The sequence below is a fragment of the Mya arenaria genome, chromosome 2, assembly GCF_026914265.1.
Source record: "Mya arenaria isolate MELC-2E11 chromosome 2, ASM2691426v1".
Lineage (NCBI taxonomy): Eukaryota > Metazoa > Mollusca > Bivalvia > Myida > Myidae > Mya > Mya arenaria.
In genome coordinates, this window is record NC_069123.1 from 62,882,464 (window position 1) to 62,894,648 (window position 12,185).

At 34.7% G+C, this 12,185-nt stretch overlaps 1 protein-coding gene across 6 annotated transcripts in view; it reads left to right on the forward strand.

Annotated features, from left to right (window-relative positions):
• Positions 1-12,185, forward strand: part of LOC128208637 (FMRFamide receptor-like) — a 139,115-nt gene that overhangs the window by 107,975 nt on the left and 18,955 nt on the right. Inside the window, exon 1 of one of the 6 annotated variants that reach the window (XM_052912225.1) lies at positions 3,942-4,075. The exons of 4 other annotated variants lie outside the window; for them this stretch is intronic. The gene's annotated coding sequence lies outside the window, so the exon portion shown is untranslated. Of the gene's footprint in view, positions 1-3,941; positions 4,076-8,340; positions 8,465-12,185 lie in introns of those variants that run through there. One more of the 6 variants, XM_052912238.1, reaches the window with a different exon arrangement.

The window sequence follows — 12,185 nt, forward strand, 5'->3', positions numbered from 1 at the left end:
TACTTAAATGCAATGCTTTTAGTTTAACCAGCGAAACTGCACTTTTTTTACACGACATTACGCTGAATTTCAATTCTGGGAAAACATTTGAAACGATTTATTTAGGAAACATGAAACAGTTCTGAAAACATATGCTATTGAAATTGATATATAAACAATAAAGATATCGATCCAGTCAGCTTTATATTAAAACATCGTTTATCATCGCTGTTTACCGATAACGCACGGTTGTACTGTTTTGCGCAGCTCTGTTGTATTTTAAAATGTTTTCAATTTTATTTATTTTACAATTAAGTCATTGTATGTTACCATTTAAATAATGTTAATTCGCTGACAGTGTTTATTATTTATTTCTTGTATGTCAAATATCATGTTGATATCAAGACATAGAAACACTTTATTTACGCTCGTGGCTTCAACTCTCGTTAAAGTATATTTTTTTGTGATTCTCGTGGAAAGAAATTCTATCTTACACTAAAATCAATAAATATCCTCTATTTCTTGTATGCGAAATATCATGTTGTTTTCATTGTTGTTATTTTCACCGCTTAAACTTCAAATTAACAAAGAGTTCATTATATCGGTTGATAATTTTTAAAGTTTAAATGGGTTTAAGTTTAGATGGGTTTAAAGTCCTCACCTAAATAACGTCATTACGGTATGTTTCTCCCATGATTTTTAAACTAACGCCTGATAAATAGACAGTTTTATTTTTAAGCATTAAAAAAACAGATATATATATTGAATTTCGATGTAAGGTTAGGTAGCTCGTGGTCACAGAAAAGAATTGTGCTTTCTGTGAATTAAATTTCGATCTTACACCGAAATGGTATAACAATCCGTCATATATTGCTCATTTTCTAAAATGTGTGATGAAGGAACGACATCTTTATTTCTATTTTTTTTTTAAAAACCTTTTAGTTATGAAGAGTGTTTATGTTTGTCTATCACTGACAAATAACATAAGGTATTATATATACAGGCGAAATGACAGGCTTCGTTTATAGTTTCGTTTGAACGACAATATCACATCATTCCGTTGAGAAGTCATTGAAATAAAAACCCGTGGGTTTGAACATATTATAGGAGAATTGCTGCAATAAATATCTGAAATTACTGACAATAGGAATTCGTGCAGAGGGTTTCTGATCGTTGGGCGATAAACCCTGTCTTACAAACACCTGAGATTGGAGTCTGCCACGTTATTTCTAAATCATATCTACTCTTTATATCTTCTATATATAAATCAATGATGATAATTTTACAACAAAAAATCGATAATTGCATATAAATCTCAACTAAAAGAAAGAAAAAACTTCTCGGAGCCTTGGGGTCACTCTGGATGTCATTCATCACAGTTCTCGCGGCATTTGGGGTACAAAATTACTTCTTTGGCGAATATCCCATCAACCGGTGGGGGAAAAAACTCACCTATGGATTCAAAATTCTGTTTTTGGCACACTTGAGGATGTAAAGGGGTCAAGCCATAATGCACCCATTTCATTAAGGCTTTAGGAAGTATATTTGGTTGGTGTGTCTATCTGCAGCACTGCTTCTAGTTCATACGAATTCATTTTCTCTCGAACTCAAAATGACGAAGGATAGTTTTTAGCTCCACTGGCCGAAGGCCATGGAGCTTATGTCGTCACAGATTGTCCGTCGTGAGTGCGTGCGTGCGTGCGTGCGTGCGTAAACTTTTACTTTAAACGACATCTCCTCTGAAACTGATAAGCGGATTTTGACAAAACTTCACAGGAATGTTCCTTTGGTGGTCCTTTACCAAAATTGCTCAAATGGTTCCGGTCCATTGCACAATATGGCCGCCAGAGCTAAAAATGGCAAAATCTTTAAACGACATCTCCTCTGAAACGGTTCGGCAGATTTTGATGAAACTTGACAGTAATGTTCCTTGGGTGGTCCTTTATTAAAATTGCTCAAATGGTTCTGGTCCATTGCACAATATGGCCGCCACAGCTAAAAATAGCAAAATCTTTAAACGACATCTCCTCTGAAACGGATAGGCAGATTTTGATGAAACTTGACAGAATTGTTCCTTGGGTGGTCCTTAACCAAAATTGCTCAAATGGTTCCGGTCCGCTGCACAACATGGCTGCCAGGGCAAAAAAATAGAAAAACCTTTAAAGAACATCTTCTCAGAAACCGATGATCAGATTTTGATGAAACTTAACAGAAATGTTCCTTGGATGGTCCTTTATCAAATTTGCTTCAATGGTTTCGGTCCACTGAACAAGATGGCCCCCAGAGGTAAAAATAGAAAAACCTTTAAACGACTTCTCCTCAGAAACCGATGATCGTATTGCAATGAAACTTGACAGAAATGTTACTTGGGTAGTCCTTAACCAAAATAGCCCAAACAGTTCTGGTCTGCTGCACAACATGGGCACCAGAGCTAAGAATAGAAAAAAAACGTTAAACTACATCTTCTCAGAAACCGATTATCAGATTTTGATGAAACTTTACATAAATGTTCATCGGGATGCCCTTTAACCAAAATTGCCCAAATGGTTCCGGTCCGCTGCACAACATGGCTGCGAGAGTTAAAAATAGAAAAACCTTTAAGGACTTCTCGTCCGCAGTCTTCACGAAAAACATTTTAACCTACTAGCCAGTTGGACTAGCATAATGGCATATTTTACTAGTCCGAATGACAATCTAGTAGTCCGACTATTTTGCCACATTATAAAACTGTATGCTTGAGGTAAATACCTATTTCAATTGAGCAGCTTGTAGTTTGAGTAAACATTTCTTTATTATGATGCTCATGCAGTGATAGGGAGTGACATCCTTCTGTTGGGAATAGTGCTCCTTGTTTTTCAGAACCTATGGGTACTATGTAAAAACAAAAGGCATCTTGCTTGAATAGACTGTAATAATATCAACATGGTTAGAAAAGAAATGCCATGCTTTAATAGCTTTGATTACATTTTACTACTGAATTACCTCCCTTTAATAGAAAAAAAAATAATGTCTTAATTTTTCACGTATAGCATCTTTAAATAATTTTTAAACAATAATAATTTATGAGTAAACATATAAGCATAAAGTTCTCACAAAAAGATCAATTTAAAAACCTTACATTTATACATAGGAAAGTATATATAGACTGAACATTAATTTTCGTTTAAGTGACATTCTGAAAGTTTATGAAACAGCTATTTTTAGTAACTTAAATGGCCGAATAGTGTAAGTGAAACACCAAGTCGATTCTATCTCGTCAGTTCTTGTTCAGGTTAGATATTTGCTTCATAATCTATTCAGATTAAATGTTAACCGATGATCAGATTTTGATGAAACTTGACAGAAATGTTCCTTGGGTGGTCATTAACCAAAATTTGTTAAATGGTTCCAGTCCACTGCACACCATGGCTGCCAGAGCTAAAAAATAAAAATAAAACTTTATACGACTTGTCGTCGAAACCGATGACCTTTTTTTCGATCAAACTTGACAGAAATGTTTGTTTGGTGCTCCTTTACTCAAATTGCCCAAATCATTTCGCTCCACTGCACAACATGGCAGCCAGAGCTATTAAAGTATTTTTTTTTTTTAAATAACTTCTCCTCAAAAATTGATGATTGTATTTCTATGAAACTTGACGAAAATGTTCGTTAGGTGGTCTTTGCTTGAACCTTTTGGCCAGTGGAGCACAGGCACTGATGTGCCTCTTGTCTCTTTTCTCTTCGTCCGATATCAGCTTATGTTAACTTATAGTTCTAACCATTATTATACCACACTCATTATTAAGTTATGACTAATTACATTCTACATGTATAGTTAACGCGAACTTATTTTGTTTATCTAATAGTATATTCACATGGGTCGTCCTCAGTTTATTGCATTTATGATATTAGGAGATTACGTGACGTAATTAGGTTTTATATTAATGCAAAGTGATGCAAATGTAGTCCCCGGTGTAAGTTAATGACATTCAAAACCACACAATAGTGAAAATATACAGCACTATTATGAAGAATAATCATAATTAGCGACCAAGACACTTATAGTTATGGTGATACTGTAATACGAAACAAGGATTTTATCAGAGCTGACAATGCTGTAAGTACAATTCCACTCTTACATACGAAATATGTCTGTTAAAATGAATGTCACTCAGTAGCGTTAGGTAAATCAATTGAAAGTCGCGTTGATGCACAATGACATTATTTGAAGGACATTTCATATTCACGGATATGAATATATGAATAGATATAGTCAAAACTCTGTTATTATACCAGTGTTTACCGGAGATTACCGAAGAAGGCCCGAGCAGTAACGAGCCCACAACGCTCTCATTCCGGAACACTTTACCACTCGGTCAATTTCACCGATAGGAAATGACGTCAACATTTATCAGAATTACAAACTTGCTCTGTTTAATCGAAGTAAACTTCAACCCTCGATGATTACAAACTCTATGTTGACAATAAAAAGGGGTAAAAGTTGTATGAATGGACAACCGAACAAAACAATCGGAACATCTCGGCCATCAAGTTTTTCATCGAAAACAACCTCAGATGTATATGTACAATGTCAAAATTCTTTATTTAACTTAACCGCAAATAGATCGAGATGCATTTATCAGGTAAACCTAAGGACTTTACTCGTAGAAATGGTAATTATTCATGTAATAGTACACTTTATTGGGAATTAAATTTAAGCATGAAAGTAAACATTACATTTAAAAACGATATAATGAATTAATATTATTATTCTTAAATTTACTACTTCTACTGATGTACCGGCATACATCGAGGTTGCTCTCGATGGAAACTGGCCGATGTGTTCTCATTGAGAACAAGACGGTTACACTTAAATCGTGGACGCTGACAGATTGTGTGATGAATTCAACAACTCGCAGCAAACCGGTAAACAACGATCATATAATGATGATTAAATTCTGAAGACCGCAAGCCTGTAATCTTTAATACCGCAAATCGAAATCAGGTATCGTCTGATCTACCTTTTTACATGAAATGTTAAATTAATGCGTCGGAGTTCAAAATTGGATGCATGGTATTATGTGGTTTAAAACAGTGCGAAATAAAAGACTACTTTATTTGAATACGTTCATAAGATTGCTACGTTAATGTGAATTTGAAAGGAAGCCGAAGAATTTTAATAAATCTTGGTGTGGAACCGAGAAGAATAGATAATGAGTATACGTATATAGATAATTAGGCATAAAATGGAAATGTGTGGATTGAAAGACATTGTCTGAGTTTCCCTACTACAAATAGTCAAGACGTCCTCAGCCAATATCGAGCTGCATTTAATTAACCTTATACACATGTACTAGCAACACAAACTTGAAGCAATTGATAAAAGCATTTTTCATATATCCTAGTTCATAACGCTTTATCAGTTACTGTTATGAAACTAGATAACTGTATTAAAAATTCCAAGGCCAAAATGCATTAGAGATAATGTCGTAAAAGTGTGCCTGTTTATTCTTTATCTCAATTTGAAACTGCAACGAGCTTTTAAGGAGAAAGGTTTTCATCTGTTAAACTATATTAGGTGTATTTCTATGTTCCCTTTTGGGAAGTAAAACCATTTTGAATTGTGTAATAACTATAGTATCACAAGGCACCACAAGTTCTCGTATGTGTAGGTCTGATACCGAAATCAGAAATGTATGATGTCGGCCAAAGTTTTAATAAAAACAGGGGTCAAGATTACAGTCCACTTCAGACTGAAGTGGCAAAACTGCAAATCTTTTTTCCATTTTAACTTTCTTTCAAGTTTAGTCTACGGGTGATAATGTTAGCTGAGATTTATTATTATTCGATATTGTACAATTATTCACATTTATTGTTGAAAAAAACACACAAATAAAATAAAAAGGATTCTTCTTAATTTATTAAAAGTGCCCGTCTATGTCTAGACTTTGACTTGAGACCGTTTGTTATAATGGCCCTAGAGCGTTAAATAATTATGAACAGAACATAAACAAAACTACTCCTTCGAAGGAGCATTACATGTTGGAGCGTTATTATTCTAAGCACATACTATTGCGAAGAGGTATTTGCAAAACAGTTTCAAAGTCATCCCAAATGAAATAATAATTAGTGTTCATTATATATATGTGTGTAAGTGGACACCACAACTGTCGAAGAAATCCTGTTTAGTTAATACTTAAAGTATTATATATAATGTAACGCTGATAAACGAAATTATAAAATGCAAACCAATTAAACCAACTTTTTTTATAATTCAACTTGAATGTAGGTCATGTTACGCAGACGTACCTTTATTTCAATTGTTTTTAGATAATTTAACCAAACTAGAATTTATGTAAAATAAACCAAATGTAATAAGTATGTTATGTGGATAGTTGTATCATTGAACAAGTCTGTCATTTAACATTAAGAAAAATGGCGCATAAAAAGGCAAGTGAAAGAAAACGATTGACGCAACATATATGTGATCAAATACAACCAGATTTTAAACACAATCCATTTTAACTAGACGCGTTGTTTAGAAGTTTACATGCAGATTTTTCTAGGACATCCAATTTGGGCTCAAATCTCAAGAGAGAGATATAATTACATTTTAGAAGGTTTGGTCTCCCGCTCGGAAGCGATAAAGCCCTTACCAGCAGCGCTCCACCATCTTCTGGGAAACACAAAACCCACTGATTGTGACAAGCGCTATTCATTACTTCCGTTTTATTTGTCCAAGTTGACAGTGCGCTCTGATTGCTGCTGAACTAGTCCTGGAAACATACGGCCGACATACTGTGTTGCTTTTTTAAGTGGCTGTTGATATCTTTTACATCATCGTTTGTATTTCATATGTGTTTTTGAAATTGACGCACTACTTCTGATAGGGTTGGTCAGAAATTAAAGGCTCCAGGAATAGGTGTATTCACACAATGGCGTACTGGTCAATGGTAATGTTCACACATGGAACCGAAATTGAGTTAAATAACTTTAAAGAGTGAGGGACCGCAAGCAATGATTGAGTGGCCTGCTTGCCCATGTCAGGCTGGTGTTTTCATTGTATTGTTACTACATGTTTATTTACATCTGTGTTGCTCCGTCTTTTTCTAATTACTATCTATCACTCGAAATCTGTAATACATCTCTCTGATAACAAAGCATTTTATAACATAAACTGTGTAAAAAAATGAAAACAAAAACGTTTCCCCGGTAACCAAACCATCAAGCAAGTCTCCATCTGCTGCAATCATGTTGCGATGAATATCATGTAAAAACCCAACATCAATGATTATTCTGTAATTAAGCGCTAGACACCTTAAAATAGCTTTTAATTCAATAAATTTAAGTATGCATTAATTACGACATAAATATGCTTGTATATTTTTCTTGGAATCATCTTGTGAAAATGACAGTCGTTAAAACAACGTACTTATTAAGTGTTGCTATAAAAAACATCCATGCAAGATTTCAATAGCACGTTTCCACTTTATGAACGGAGATTCACCGGCATTCCATGTTATTTATCGTTAATATTGATAAACATGGTTAGTTTCAAATTAAGTGAACTATTTCGCTGATTCCTATGAGCCACGCTGCCGATTTCCCACCCTGGATGTCAGAGATAAGCGTGCATCTGATAAAGTACATGTAACTGGTCACTGTAATACTGTCAGATGTTTCAAATGTTCACCATTGCTATGACTGTTGAAGGCTTCCCGTAGGCGCATTAAATTATAATAATATCTGTTATTAGTATTTTCATTGTAATATAGTAAAACTAATTAGAATATGAATTTAGACAAGTCATATCTTAACACTACCAGCTAAGTTAAATTATTTTGAAATATCCTTTTGCACATTCCTCCTTCTCTAAGTGACCACAGAGTATTTGAGATGAGGCGAGGTCATTAAATTGTCCATACATAGATAGCAGAGATCGGAGAGATGAGGTCAATGGTCATAGTCACTAAGTGCATTCAATGGTCAGGACTTTCCTTTACAACCCCTTGCAGCTATTTCATTTGTACTCGTTGTTTAGCTTCAATCGCTGAATATATGGTCATTTAAATATTTGTAAAGACAAGAAAATGCATCGAAATGCAAAGCCTGTTACTGAGCTAACACCTATGGCGTCATTTCGCAAGGAACGGCAGCACGCGTGATCGGACCTTTCTCTCACGGAGGGCACGGAGAGATACCACTCCATGAGAAATAGATACTGGTCAAGGTTCTTGAAGCCCATCGCGTGTTTGGCTGGGGGCCGATGAGTTTCCTGCTTATCTTATCACTATCGAGGGGTTTATCATACAACTTGCATTCTCTCTCTTTTAAGTTGTTCGCGCATATTAAAATTCACCATTCGTCCTTTTATTATCTAAACAAGTTGTTTACTTGGTGAACTTCGCGGCTTATGAAAGTGATACCCTTTGTTTTGGATATTTTCAATAAACATGTTGTTGACAATGAGGAGATATGAGTACGTGGGAGTATAGAGGAATACTGTGTAAGTGATTTAATTCCATACATACATATATATACATTTATATATATATATTGTTTTATACGAAATTAAATATGTCATGCATATTTAATTTCGTATAAAATAATATACTAATATAAATGCTGCAATATATATCCAATGCCAATATCTCATGTCGCAAATGGAATATGAAAGATACGTTTTGAACAGGTTAATTGTACCGTCACAAATTATATATATTTGTTTGTTAGTTCATCAGAGGAATCTGAACTTGAACACATTCCATTGATAAACGTTTAAAGGTCACGACCCTGAAATGGTATACTCTTACATGTGAATGTTCAAATGGCATGTAGAAGTTCAATTTTAAAATGAAACACTGTTGTGATTTATTATTGTAAATGATTCATAACTTTTATCTCTAAAATGTTAAAGGGTCGGGTATTATATTTATTAATGGTAAGTTGGCAGCTTGGTATGATTATACAAATATGCAGTGAAATAATTCTCGAAGCGCCGTGTCGTGTGTACGATATTGTATTAGAGTAAAGGTTAAAGCTCCTGTTTTGTAAACAATACGAATTAATTTCATGGGAAAAACAGTGACTGCTGATTTTACTTTTTTAAATTTGAAATACCTGAATATAAAACAAAAACAAAGTAGGCTTGGGTCAGACTGTTCGTGTCGCTAATATTGCTTGGCTCTGGTTGGACTGTTCGAAGTGCACGAACTACTTGGCTCTGGTTTAACTGTTCGAAGTGCCTGAACTACTTGGCTCTGGTTTAACTGTTCGAAGTGCACGAACTACTTGGCTCTGGTTGGGCTGTTCGAACTTCTTGGCTCTGGTTGGACTGTTCGAACTACTTGACTCTGGTTTTACTGTTCGAAGTGCACGAACTACTTGGCTGTTGTTGGACAGTTCGAAGCGATTAACTATACTGTTAGTGTTGTCCTAGAAATAAAAATGGTTATCTTACTTAATAAAACTTGTCTGTTACAGATTACCAATCAATAGCATAAAATTACAAAATCCTTTTATTTTGAACGCACGAGTATTGCAAAAACAGCAGTAACTTCCAGACAGCTTTGGCAATATCATTTAATTCTATTTAGTAGAAAATCCGTCCAACTTCCGTTGTTCTCCTAGTAAAACATCACTTTTTTCGTTGCCTCCTTGTCTTATATCTATCAAAATAAGGGTGGCAGCAAAGCTCATATCATACCAAGATAGCAGTTATCTATTATGTTCAGATCTTCCGAGATATATCTTATCATATACGCTTGCATGTAGGAGCTCGAACGCCAGATGTATTCATTCTATCAATAAAAAACTCGTAAATTTTAATTTCACAGAAATCGTAGGTTCTTTTAACTTTTTTTTCGTTATTTATGATTTCTGCCGTTTATTGTTAGTTTTTCTCTGATTTTCATTTGAATTTATTTCTGATCTACAATGACGTTTCTATAATTGAAATGATTTACGTGTCTCTCTCACGCCTTATGGGAATTAGAAAGTGATTTGTCAAAGACGTAAATTTTGAAAAGACGTTGACATTCACGATTTCCCCCTAACACAAGAGTCGAAATGACGATTCGTTGAGCCATCACTTTTCAGTTTGTTTTCGAGGGTTCAAGTGTACGGACTCGGTATAATTATTTCTGCCGTCGTAATAACACCCGTGATTCTAACCAACGGATTTGTCGTCAAACACATCGAAACATGTAGGGCGTGTTCACTTCAATAACTTGCAGAAATGAAAGTCTTTGCAAGTTATTCTAATCTATGTAATTCATTAAAATTATGCATATCAAATACAGAATAGAGACGTCACTTATAATTGACAAAAACAACAACAACATTTGTATTCTCTACGAATTTTATTTGAAGGACATATATACAGAAACATCGATTTTCCGATTGACGTCAATGGTCAAGTATAACGGGTTATACAATGGAGGCATTGTTTGTGCGGTGAATTAATTATCAAAGTTAAACTAGAAAAACATATACTCACTCACCGGTCAGCCATGTTGAGAACTCGTTGTCTGGAGTTCAGTTTTTTTAGTACTGTAGATGTTTTGTAATAACAAGAAGCTAAACACAATAACTTTGGCATTTTTTTATCGGCTAAATTTCTCTTAACGAATCTATCCCTAAGTTTGAAATTTTACAAGGCAAGGAATGTATAGTTGTTAGCATAGACTATGATGCCCAAATTGTACTTGTTTGCTACTGTTCAGTGCAAGACTGTCATACAAAAGAGGACAAACTGTGATTGAAACATATCACATTGTATCATTACAGAAGGACTAATCCAACCTTTAATACTGAATTCTTTGTTAATAAATATTATATGAACTATTTGCCACTGTTAAAGGGACTCGCTCATGATATTGACCAAACTTTTTTCACGGTAACGCCTCTGAAATCGCTCATATCATAATTATTTTACTTTGATGCCGAAACTGAAGACAAAAGAAATAGAATTTAAGTATAAAAACCTGGTTTTAGTAGGGAGCGAACCCACACATGTAGGGGCATGAAAGAAATAGAAAACTGGCAAACTAAACCGCTCGCTCTCTAGGACTTTTAAACACACTGAGCGACAGCATATATAAACATTTGTTGAATGATTCCAGCCGTCAATATCACAGCTTTAACAATTCTTATAATTTGCCACTCTATCTATCGCAATATTTTTTTTGCGTTTTACATAACATGAGCGAGTCCCATGAAAGAATGATTCAACCTGCTCAAGACATCCCTGGATATCGCATTAAGACATGCACGCGACTCGTATTGTGGTTTGAAAACATTCCCTACAATATGCGGGTCATCAGGATCCATCATCTTAAGTCGGTACATCAACGTCAACTTTCTTTGTAAATACTTCTACTATCTAATAAGTCCAGCGCAAGTCAAGTCAAAGTCAAGTCAAACAACGTTTATTCTCTCATACCATAAACTATGGCAAATGAGGTATATAAAATGAACATAAATGACATGGCGGCAGATACATGTTTAAATGAAGAATATGATACCCAACATGGATATCGGAGAGTCATGAATTTGAACACACACAAACATACATACATTACATATATTTTTGAATTGAAGCAGCAATTTCTAACAAAAAGTCACTTGTGGAGTAAAGTACTATATTTTCTATTCCTATATGCATTCATTTGTATCGTACCACATACACATAGACGTAACTCGTTGATCAAATCACGATACAAATAAGAAGCTGTACATTTAGTATATGCAAGTAATAGGGACTTAAATACATTAACCCGTTTTCTTCGCCATAACGTCATCTATCGTATGATGTAATTATAATTGCAAGTATTCATGGTTGTTTCAAGTGGTAATGTTTGTCGCTTAATTGATGCGTAATTATGGTCATTAGCGGTTGGGTGACCGACCACAGTCGTATATCACGAGCTGGCCTGGGCTCAAAGGACCACAGTTGCGACTTGCTCTCTGACTAATTTGTTGTTTCCTTGTCACTCTTGGTCACTTCCGCGAATCTATTAACTTATGGACTTAAGCGTTCATATGTTGTATTTTATGGATATGTTTTTAATTCAACTCTTGTGTGTAGTTTATTTCTATAATTTTACCTATGCATGCGTATAGTGTATAAAACGAGGCAATAAAACATTGACTGGCATAACGCGAATTAAGTGTGCATTTAGTGGCTGATAAGTGGCAATAAAAGGCAATAAAACGCTTCACAAAGG